The 12500-nt window shown below is 39.3% G+C and overlaps 1 non-coding gene across 1 annotated transcript; it reads left to right on the plus strand.

Moving 5' to 3' along the window:
- Positions 1 to 12181: 12181 nt before the first annotated feature.
- Positions 12182 to 12289, plus strand: LOC112768298 (small nucleolar RNA R71). Its single transcript, XR_003185733.1, has one exon. It is a non-coding gene; the product is annotated as a small nucleolar RNA R71 (small nucleolar RNA).
- The last annotated feature ends 211 nt before the right edge of the window (positions 12290 to 12500 follow it).

Here is a 12500-nt window from a genome sequence, read left to right on the forward strand (position 1 = left end):
CAATATGGAGGATATTTTGGAGGTTAGCGAACAGCCACTAAGGTCCTTCAATGTGGCTTCTACTGGCCTACTCTCTATAGAGATTCCCGAGAGTTTGTGCGTAACTGTGACAGTTGCCAGAGAGCTTGTAACTTGCCCCCATGGTTATGCCATGCCTCAACAAGGGATCTTAGAGATTAAATTGTTTGATGTATGGGGTATTGACTTCATGGGGCCTTTCCCACCATCATACTCAAACACTTATATTCTGGTGGCAGTAGACTACGTATCTAAATGGGTAGAAGCCATTGCAACACCCACTAATAATACTAAGACAGTGCTAAAGTTCCTCCAGAAACATATCTTCAGCAGGTTTGGTGTCCCTAGAGTACTAATTAGTGATGGGGGCACTCATTTCTGTAATAAACAGCTTTACTCTGCTATGGTCTGATATGGAATTAGCCACAAAGTAGCAACTCCATATCATCCACAGACAAATGGGCAGGCTGAAGTCTCTAATAGAGAACTAAAAAGAATCCTGGAATGGACTGTAATTACCCGTAGAAGGGATTGGGTAAAAAGCTTGGATGATGCTCTGTGGGCATACAGAACAGCATTCAAGACTCCTATAGGAACCTCTCCATACTAGCTTGTGTATGGCAAGGCCTGTCATCTGCCCGTGGAACTGGAACATAAGGCCAACTGGGCAACCAGATTCCTAAACCTGGATGCTAAGTTAGCTGGAGAGAAAAGATTACTCCAGCTAAATGAGCTAGAGGAATTCAGACTCAATGCTTTTGAAAATGCAAAAATTTATAAGGAAAAAGCAAAAAGGTGGCATGACAAGAAATTGTCATCCAGAGTCTTTGAGCTAGGACAGAAGGTTCTACTGTTTAACTCTAGGCTCAAATTATTCCCCGGAAAATTAAAATCCCGGTGGAGGGGACCATATGTGATTACAAGTGTGTCACCATATGGATATGTTGAGCTTCAGGATATTGACTCTGACAAAAAGTTTATTGTTAATGGACAGAGAATCAAACATTATCTTGAAAGCAATTTTGAGCAAGATTGCTCAAAACTGAGGCTAGACTAAAGCTCAGTAAAGGTCCAGCTAAAGACAATAAAGAAGCACTTGCTGGGAGGCAACCCAGCCATTAGCAAGTTATTTGTTATTTAAATAATATTTATAGGAGTTTGATATAAATTGTCTTCAAGGTTAATCATCAAATTGTAGGAATTCATAGAGTTACAGAAGGATTCAGTACAAAAAGCAGAGAAAAGGAGCTCACTGGCAAGCAACACCAGTAAGGGGTATTTTGGGCGTTAAACGCTAAAATGGATACCATTCTGGGTGTTTAACGCCAGTAAAGATACCATTTTGGGCGTTAAATGCCAGAATGGGTACGATTCTCGGCGTTTAACGCCAGAATTGTAGCATCCTGGGCGTTCAGAAAAACGCCCAGTGACAAAAGATTTCTGGCGTTTAAGGCCAGCCAGGGTACCTGGCTGGGCGTTAAACGCCCACAATGGCCAATATGTGGGCGTTAAATGCCAGAATGGATACCATTCTGGGCATTTAACGCCAGAAAGGCAGGGGGAGAAGATTTTGTTTTCCACTTCAAAATTTTTCAAACTTTCATGTTTTGATTCATAATTTTCTGCATAAACATGTTACAAATTTTCATCATTCACCTTCAATTTTAAAAAATTCAATAATTTTCTAAATTCCTTTTCAATTTTCTTTCAAATCCTCTCCAAATCTTCTTCAAAAACTCAATTATCTTCTCAATTTCTTTCTAAATCTTTTCCAACTCATCATATCATCTCTTAATTCTTAGATGCATCAATAAATTTTCAGATTTAACTCCTTTATATCTTTCCCATTTTAAAAATCTCATCTTTTTCATATCATGATTCTATTTCTTTTCACCAATCATATCTTTATATCATATCTTTTTCAAATTTTCGAAATCCCTCCCCCTCCACTTATAAATACACATTCGGCCATCCCCATCTCTCCACTATTCGAATTTGACTCTCCCCCTATCTCTCTCCTTTCCTTTCTTTTGCTTGAGGGCAAGAAAACCTCTAAGTTTGGTGTGTTTTTCCGTGATCACCGAGCTAAGACTCATTAAGATCATGGCTCCTAAGGTAAAATAAACCAATTTAAGAGGTAAGAAAGAGAATACTCCAAAGAGTCTTTGGAATCAAGAGAGGTTCTTAACCAAAGAACATGCAGACCATTACCACAAAATAATGGGTCTGAGGTCAGTGATCCCGGAAGTTAAATTAGATCTGAAAGAAGATGAATATTCAGAGATCCAAGAGTAGATTCGAAACAAAGGATGGGAAATTCTAGCTAATCCTGAGACAAAGGTGGGAAGAAACATGGTTCAGGAATTCTACTCAAATCTGTGGCTGACAGATAAGCAGAGAATAACTGGAACCGCCTTTCATACCTTTCGAACTATGGTCAGAGGGAGGATTATTTACTTCCACCTGGACAAAATAAGAAAGGTCTTCAAACTGCCTCAACTACAAGATGATCCAGAATCCTTTAATAGGAGAATGGTGAGAGTAGATAAAGGGTTGGACCAAGTTCTAGAGGACATATGCCTCCCTGGAACTAAGTGGATAACCAACTCAAAAGGTGTCCCAAACCAACTCAAGAGAGAAAATCTCAAACCAGTCGCAAGGGGCTGGTTGGACTTCATTGGGCGTTCTATACTGCCTACTAGCAACCGCTCTGTGGTCACTGTCAAAAGAACAGTGATGATTCATTGTATTATACTGGGAAACAAAGTGGAGATTCATCATCTGATTTATTCTGAGATTTACACAATTGCAAATAAGAACTCCACTGAAGCCAAATTGGCTTACCCAAGCTTAATCTCTCTGATGTGCAAAGATGCTGGGGTGAAGATGGGAGTAGATGAGTTCATCCCAGTCGAGCACTCAATCACCAAAAAGTTAATGGAAGGACAACAAGTGCAAGATAACTCCATTAAAAGGTGGGCGCAGGAGTTTCTCTCAGAAATCCCTCAAATTGACTATTGGACCCGCCTAGAAGCATCTGTCACCAAGCTGCAAGAAGCTATGGAGCAATTTAAGGAAGAATAGCAAAATCAGAATAGCATGCTCTGCAAGCTGCTTAAGGAACAGGAAAAGCAATGGCACGAGCTACAGGAGCTGAAGCGCCAGAAGCTTTCCCTTGAGGGACTAGACACCCCACAAATTGAAGGAGCATCCATCTCCCAAAATAAAGGTTGTTGAGTCCTAAGTCTGTGATAACCTTTTATCTATTTTAAGAGTACATGAGTATTAGTATTAGAGTCATTTGTCTTTATGTCTTTAATTTCCTTTCTTTTATTATTTGTCTGCTTCTATGTCTATTTTATTAAATAATAAATAAAAATTAGAGTCTATGCCTTAAAGTTATGAATGTCCCATAAATCTTTCACCTCTCTTAAATAAAAAATATGCCTAATTACAAAAGAACAAGAAGTACATGAATTTCAGATTTTATCTTGAAATTAGTTTAATTATTTTGATGTGGTGGCAATATTTCTTGTCTTCTAAATGAATGTTTGAACAGTGCATATTTTTTATAGTGAAGTTGTGAATGTTAAATTTGTTGGGTCTTGAAAGAATGATGGAAAAAGAGAAATGTTATTGATGATCTGAAAAATCATAAAAATTAATTCTTGAAGCAAGAAAAAGAAATGAATAACAAAGCTTGCGAAAAAAAAAGAAGAAAAAGCAAGCAGAAAAAGCCAATAGCCCTTTAAACTAAAAGGCAAGGGGTAAAAAGGGTCCAAGGCTTTGAGCATTAATGGATAGGAGGGCTCAAAGGAATCAAATCCTGGCCTAAGCGGCTAAATCAAGCTGTCCCTAACCATGTGCTTGTGGCATGAAGGTCCAAGTGAAAAGCTTGAGACTGAGTGGTTAAAGTCGTGATCCAAAGCAAAAAGAGTGTGCTTAAGAACTCTGGACAGCTCTAATTGGGGACTTTAGCAAAGCTAAGTCACAATTTGAAAAGGTTCACCCAGTTATGTATCTGTGGCATTTATGTATCCGGTGGTAATACTGGAAAACAAAGTGCTTAGGGCCACGGCCAAGACTCATAAAGTAACTGTGTTCAAGAATCAACATACTGTACTAGGAGAATCAATAACACTATCTGAATTCTGAGTTCCTATAGATGCCAATCATTCTGAACTTCAAAGGAAAAAGTGAGATGCCAAAACTATTCAGAAGCAAAAAGCTACTATCCCCGCTCATCTAATTTGAACTAAGCTTCATTGATATTATGGGATTTATAGTATATTCTCTTCTTTTTATCCTATTTTGTTTTTAGTTGCTTGGGGACAAGCAACAATTTAAGTTTGGTGTTGTGATGAGCGGATAATTTATACGCTTTTTGGCATTGTTTTTAGTAAGTTTTTAGTATATTTTAGTTAGTTTTTTTTTATGTTTTTATTAGTTTTTATTCAAAAATCACATTTCTGGACTTCACTATGAGTTTGTGTGTTTTTCTATAATTTCAAGTATTTTTTGGCTGAAATTAAGGGACCTGAGCAAAAATCAGATTCAGAGGCTGAAAAAGGACTCCAGATGCTGTTGGATTCTGACCCTCCTGTACTCGAAATAGATTTTCTCGAGCTACAGAAGTCCAATTGGCGCGCTCTAAATTGCGTTGGAAAGTAGACATCTTGGGCTTTCCAGCAATATATAATAGTCCATACTTTGCCCGAGTTTTGATGACGTAAGCTGGCGTTTAACTCCAAGAAAAGTCTCTACATGTGAAAGCTTCAATGCTCAGCCTAAGCACACACCAAGTGGGTCCCAGAAGTGGATTTCTACACTAACTATTCTAGCTTACTCATTTTCTGTAACCCTAGGTCACTAGTTTATTATAAAAACTACTTTTAGTGATTCATTTTATACCAGATAACATTTTACATCTGAATTTTGTATCTTCTACGGCATGAGTCTCTAAACCCCATGGTTGCGGGTGAGGAGCTCTGCTATGTCTTGATGGATTAATGCAATTATTTCTGTTTTATATTCAATCACTCTTGTTTCTATTCTAAGATATTCATTCGCACTTCAACTTGATGAATGTGATAATCTGTGACACTCATCATCATTCTCAATCTATGAACGCGTGCCTGACAACCACCTCCGTTCTACCTTAGATTGAATGCATATCTCTTAGCCTCCTAGTTCAGATCAGAGTCTTCGTGGTATAAGCTAGAACTAATTGGCAGCATTCTTAAGATTCGGAATGTCTAAACCTTGTCTGTGTGACGAGCTTCAAACTCGTGAGTGTTGGGCGTAGTGACAGACGCAAAAGGATCAATGGATCCAACTCCAACATGAGTGAGAACCGACAGATGATTAGCCGTGCGGTGACAACGCACTTGGACCATTTTCACTAAGAGGACGGATGGTAGCCATTGACAACGGTGACCCACCAACATACAGCTTGCCATGGAAGGAGCATTGCGTGCGTGAAGAAGAAGATAGTGGAAAAACAGAGATTCAGAGGACAGAACATCTCTAAAACCTCAACCTGTTCTCTATTACTGCATAACAAGTATTTATTTCATGTTCTTTTACTTTTTACAATTAAAACTAAGAACCATTACTGATATCCTGACTAAGAGTTACAAGATAACCATAGCTTGCTTTAAGCCGACAATCTCCGTGGGATCGACCCTTACTCACGTAAGATATTACCTGGACGACCCAGTGCACTTGCTGGTTAGTTATGCAGAATTGCAAAAGTGTGATTGTGATTTCGTGCACTAATTACAAAATCATGTTATTTCATTGAATAAATATGAGAAAAGTTGATAAAATCCCCCAAATTAAGCACAAGATAAACCACAAAGTTGGGGTTTATCAAATCTCCCCACACTTATACCAAGCATGTCCTCATGCTAAGAATAGAGAAGGACACGAAAAGGGGTATGAACATTTATTCAATGGAAAGAAACTATATGCACCTATCTATATGAATTCAACTAAATACAAAATGCTTATACCAACTTGGTCAAAAGTAAATCAATCTCCAAGAATATATATGAACAAATAGGGCTAAGGTCATATGATGATTCATGAATCCCACCAATTCAAATATAAAAAAATGAAGTTCAAATAGACTTGCAAGAAGAAAGCTCATAAAAACCGAGAACAAGGAATTGAGCATCAAACCCTCACCGGATGTGTATCCACTCTAGTCGCTCAAGTGTATAGGGTTGATCACTCAATTCTCTTCTAATCATACTTTTCATGATTTATTTTTCATCTAACAATCAACAATTATTTAATGTATGCACACATTTATCATGAGGTCTTATTCATAGGTTGTAAGGGGGCTAGGGTAAAGGTAAGGATAAATATGGTCAACTGAGCTAGAATTTGAATCTTTGATTAACTTAAACTTCCCACCCCTAACCTATATAGCAACCTAACATATGCATTGATTATTATTGGGCTTCGCTTTGGGGCATTTTGTCCCCTTTTTTTTGCTTTTCTTTTTCTTCCTTTTTCTATTTTTTTTATATATATATTTTTCCTTATTTTGTATATATATATATATATATATATATATATATATATATATATATATAATTTTTTTTTCTTTTTGCAATAAAGTATATTGGTGCACGAAATTGTGTTGTCCTGTTCTTTGTACTTGTGTGAGATTAACAATATATAATTGTATTGAATCCTCATTGTGGCTCTATGTGTGGACATAACTCCGTACAACTAACCAGCAAGTGCACTGGGTCGTCCAAGTAATACCTTACGTGAGTAAGGGTCGAATCCCACGGAGATTGTTGGTATGAAGCAAGCTATGGTCACCTTGCAAATCTCAGTTAAGTTGACTCATATGGGTTACAATATATTATGTAAATAAAACATAAAGAATAGGGATAGAGATACTTATGTAGATTCATTGGCAGGAATTTCAGATAAGCGAATGGAGATGCTTTTCGTTCCTCTGAACCTCTGCTTTCCTGCTATCTTCATCCAATCAGTCTTACTCCTTTCCATGGCTGGCTTTATGTGATACATCACCACTGTCAATGGCTACTTTCGGTCATCTCTCGGGAAAATGATCCAATGCCCTGTCACGGCACGGCTAATCGTCTGGAGGCATCACCCTTGTCAATGGCTTCATCTTATCCTCTCAGTGAATAATATGCTCACGCACCCTGTCACGGCACGGCTATTCATCTGTCGGTTCTCGATCATGCGGGAATAGGATTTACTATCCTTTTGCGTCTGTCACTAACGCCCTGCAATCGCGAGTTCGGAGCTCGTCACGGTCATTCAATCATTGAATCCTACTCGGAATACCACAGACAAGGTTTAGACCTTCCGGATTCTCTTGAATGCCGCCATCATTCTAGCTTACGCCACGAAGATTCTGGTTAGGAGATCTAAGAGATACTCATTCTAGCTTAATTCATGTAGAACGGAAGTGTTTGTCAGGCACGCGTTCATAAGGGAGAAGGATGATGAGCGTCACACATAATCATCACCTTCATCACATTCTTGGGTTCGAATGGATATCTTAGAAGCGAAATAAGAAGAATTGAATAGAAAACAGTAGTACTTTGCATTAATCTTTGAGGAACAGCAGAGCTCCACACCTTAATCTATGGAGTGTAGAAACTCTACCGTTGAAAATACATAAGTGAAGGTCCAGGCATGGCCGAGATGGCCAGCCCCCTATTGTGATCTAAGATAGCATACCACTGATCGAAGATGCCTAATACAATAGTAAAAGGTCCTATTTATAATAAACTAGTCACTAGGGTTTACATGAGTAAGTAATTAATGAATAAATCCACTTCCGGGGCCCACTTGGTGTGTGTTTGGGCTGAGCCTAAGTGTTGCACGTGCAGAGGCCATTTGTGGAGTTGAACGCCAGTTTGGGCGTTCAACTCTGGTTTTGGATCCTTTTCTGGCGCTGGACGCCAGATTTGGGCAGAAGGCTAGCGTTGAACGCCAGTTTACGTCGTTAATTCTTGGCCAAAGTATGGACTATTATACATTGCTGGAAAGCCCTGGATGTCTACTTTCCAACGCAATTAGAAGCGCGCCATTTCGAGTTCTGTAGCTCCAGAAAAGCCACTTTGAGTGTAGGGAGGTCAGAATCCAACAGCATCAGCAGTCCTTTTTCAACCTCTGAATCTGATTTTTCCTCAAGTCCCTCAATTTCAGCCAGAAAATACCTGAAATCAAAGAAAAACACACAAACTCATAGTAAAGTCCAGAAATGTGAATTTAACACAAAATCTATTAAAAACATCCCTAAAAGTAACTAGATCCTACTAAAAATATACTAAAAACAATGTCAAAAAGCGTATAAATTATCCGCTCATCACAACACCAAACTTAAATTGTTGCTTGTCCCCAAGCAACTAAAAATAGGATAAAAAGAATAGAATATACTATAAATTCCAAACTATCAATGAAACAGAGCTCCAATCATATGAGTGGGACTTATAGCTTTTTGCCTCTTGAATAGTTTTGGCATCTCACTTTATCCATTGAGGTTTAGAATGATTGGCATCTATAGGAACTTCAGATTTCGAATAGTGTTATTGACTCTCCTAGTTCAGTATGATGATTCTTGAACACAGCTTTTTTATGAGTCTTGGCCGTGGCCCTAAGCACTTTGTTTTCCAGTATTACCACCGGATACATAAATGCCACAGACACATAATTGGGTGAACCTTTTCAAATTGTGACTCAGCTTTGCTAAAGTCCCCAATTAGAGGTGTCCAGGGTTCTTAAGCACACTCTTTTTTTTTTTTTTTTTTTTTTTTTGCTTTGGACCTTGACTTTAACCGCTCAGTCTCAAGTTTTCACTTGACACCTACACGCCACAAGCACATGGTTAGGGACAGCTTGGTTTAGCCGCTTAGACCAGGATTCTATTCCTTTAGGCCCTCCTATCCACTGATGCTCAAAGCCTTGGGATCCTTTTTAATTGCCCTTGCCTTTTGGTTTTAAGGGTTATTGGCTTTTTCTGCTTGCTTTTTCTTTTTCTTTCTATTTTTTTTTTCTGCAAGCTTTGTTCTTTGCTGCTTTTTCTTGCTTCAAGAATCATTTTTATGATTTTTCAGATTATCAAATAACATGTCTCCTAGTCATCATTCTTTCAAGAGCCAACATATTTAACATTCTTAAACAACAACTTCAAAAGACATATGCACTGTTCAAGCATACATTCAGAAAACAAGAAGCATTGTCGCCACATCAATATAATTAAGCTAAGTTCAAGGATAAATTCGAAACTCATGTACTTCTTGTTCTTTTGAATTTAAAACATTTTTCATTTAAGAGAGGTGATGGATTCATAGGACATTTATAACTTTAAGACAAAGTTACTACTACTAATGATCATGTAATGAAGACACAAACATAGATAAGCACATAACATAAAAAACGAAAAACAGAGAAAGTAAGAACAAGGAATGAGTCCACCTTAGTGATGTCCTTGAGCTCTTCTATGTCTCTTCCTTGTCTTTGTTGCTCCTCCTTCATTGCTTTTAGATCTTCTCTGATTTCATGAAGGATGATGGAGTGCTCTTGATGTTCCACCCTTAGTTGCTTCCAATAATTGTGTGGAAGAAAATGTATCCCCTGAGGTATCTCAGGGATCTCTTGATTTGCAGTCAAATGTTCTACCACTGAGCTTTAGACCCTTGATGGAAGCTTTTGTCTTCCCTTTCCTCTTTCTAGAGGTTTCTCTGGCCTTAGGTGCCATCAATGGTTATGGAAAAAAACAAAAAAGCTATGCTTTTACCACACCAAACTTAGAATGTTGCTCGCCCTCGAGCAAAAGAAGAAAGAATAGAAGAATAAGAAGAAGATATGGAGGAGATGGAGGGAGAAGTGTATTCGGCCATATGGGTGGGATTGGGTGGGAAAGAGATGTTGAATTTTGAAGGTAGTGGTTGTATGGATGTGAGTGGTAAATGGAAAATAGAAGGGATGATCATGAATGGGAAGAGAGATGATGAGGTAGGTGGGGATCCTGTGGGGTCCACAGATCCTTAGGTGTCAAGGCATTTACATCCCTGCACCAATTTAGGCATGTAAAATGCCCTTGCACACAACTCTGGGCGTTCAGCGCCAGGTTGGTGCCTATTTTGGGCGTTCAACGCCCCTTTGCTGCCATTTCTGGCGTTGAACGCCAGAACCATGCTTGTTATGGGCGTTCAGCGCCAGGATGCTCCCATTCTGGGTGTTCAGCGCCAGAACTATGCTCTGTTCTGGCGTTTGAACGCCAGACAGATGCTCCTCCAGGGTGTGATTTTTCTTCTGCTGTTTTTGATTCCGTTTTCAATTTTTATATTTATTTTGTGACTCCACATGATCATGAACCTAAGAAAACATGGAAAATAAGAATTAGATAAACATTGGGTTGCCTCCCAACAAGCGCTTCTTTAATGTCAATAGCTTGATAGTGGGCTCTCATGGAGCCTCACAGATGTGCAGAGCTTTGTTGAGACTCTCCAACACCAAACTTAGAGTTTGGATATGGGAGTTCAACACCAAACTTAGAGTTTGGTTGTGGCCTCCCAACACCAAACTTAGAGTTTGACTGTGGGGGCTCTGGATGACTCTGCTTGGAGAGAAGCTTTTCCTGCTTCCTCTCCATGGTTGCAGAGGGAGATCCTTGAGTTTTGAATACAAGGGAGTTTTCATTCCATTGAAGGAATATTTCACCTCTGTCAACATCAATCACAGCTCTTGCTGTGGCCAGGAAAGGTCTTCCTAGGATGATGGATTCATCCTCTTCCTTTCCAGTATCCAGGACTATGAAATCAGTAGGTATGTAAAGGCCCTCAACCTTTACTAATACATCTTCTACTTGTCCATAAGCCTGTCTTCTTGAGCTGTCTGCCATCTCTAATGAGATTTTAGCAGCTTGCACCCCATAGATTTCCAGTTTCTCTATTACAGAGAGGGGCATGAGGTTTATTCCTGAACCAAGGTCACACAGAGCTTTAAAGATCATGGTGCCTATGGTACAAGGGATTATGAACTTTCCAGGATCCTGTCTCTTCTGAGGCAATGTCAGTTGATCCAGATCACTTAGTTCATTGATGAACAAGGGAGGCTCAGCGTCCCAAGCATCAATGCCAAATAATTTGGCATTCAGCTTCATGATTGCACCAAGAAACTTGGCAGTTTGCTCTTCAGTAACATCCTCATTCTCTTCAGAAGAGTAATACTCATCAGAGCTCATGAAGGGCATAAGGAGGTTCAATGGAATCTCTATGGTCTCTAGATGAGCCTCAGAGTCCTTTGGTTCCTCAGAGGGAAGCTCCTTATTGGTCACTGAACGTCCCAGGAGGTCTTCCTCCTTGGGATTCACGTCCTCTCCTCTCCTCACAGGTTCGGCCAGGGCACTTATGTCAATGGCCTTGCACTCTCCTTTTGGATTCTCTTCTGTATTGCTTGGGAGAGTACTAGGAGGGATTTCAGTGATCCTTTTACTCAGCTGGCCCACTTGTGCTTCCAGATTTCTAATGGAAGACCTTGTTTCATTCATGAAACTTACAGTGGCCTTAGATAGATCAGAGACTAGATTTGCTAAATTAGAAGCATTTTGTTCAGAGTTCTCTGTCTGTTGCTGAGTTGATGATGGAAAAGGCTTGCTATTGCTAAACCTGTTTCTTCCACCATTATTAAAGCCTTGTTGGGGCTTTTGATCCTTCCATGAGAAATTTGGATGATTTCTCCATGTTGAGTTATAGGTGTTTCCATAAGGTTCACCTAAGTAATTTACCTCTGCTATTGCAGGGTTCTCAGGATCATAGGCTTCTTCTTCAGAAGATGCCTCTTGAGTACTGTTGGATGCAGCTTGCATTCCATGCAGACTCTGAGAGATCATATTGACTTGCTGAGTCAATATTTTATTCTGAGCCAATATGGCATTCAGAGTATCAACTTCAAGAACTCCCTTCTTCATAGGCGTCCCATTATTCACAGGATTCCTTTCAGAAGTGTACATGAACTGGTTATTAGCAACCATGTCAATGAGTTCTTGAGCTTCTGCAGGCGTTTTCTTTAGGTGAATGGATCCACCTGCAGAAGTGTCCAGTGACATCTTTGATAGCTCAGATAAACCATCATAGAATATATCCAGGATGGTCCATTCTGAAAGCATGTCAGAAGGACACTTTTTGGTCAACTGTTTGTATCTTTCCCAAGCTTCATAGAGAGATTCACCTTCTTTCTGTCTGAAGGTTTGAACATCAGCTCTAAGCTTGCTCAGCTTTTGAGGAGGAAAGTACTTGGCTAAGAAAGCCGTGACTAGCTTATCCCAAGAGTTCAGGCTGTCTTTAGGTTGAGAATCCAACCATAATCTAGCTCTGTCTCTTACAGCAAAAGGGAAAAGCATGAGCCTGTAGACTTCAGGATCTACTCCATTAGTCTTAACAGTATCACATATCTGCAAGAATTCAGTTAAGAACTGAAAA

This window comes from Arachis hypogaea, chromosome 17 (genome assembly GCF_003086295.3).
Source record: "Arachis hypogaea cultivar Tifrunner chromosome 17, arahy.Tifrunner.gnm2.J5K5, whole genome shotgun sequence".
Classification (NCBI taxonomy): domain Eukaryota; kingdom Viridiplantae; phylum Streptophyta; class Magnoliopsida; order Fabales; family Fabaceae; genus Arachis; species Arachis hypogaea.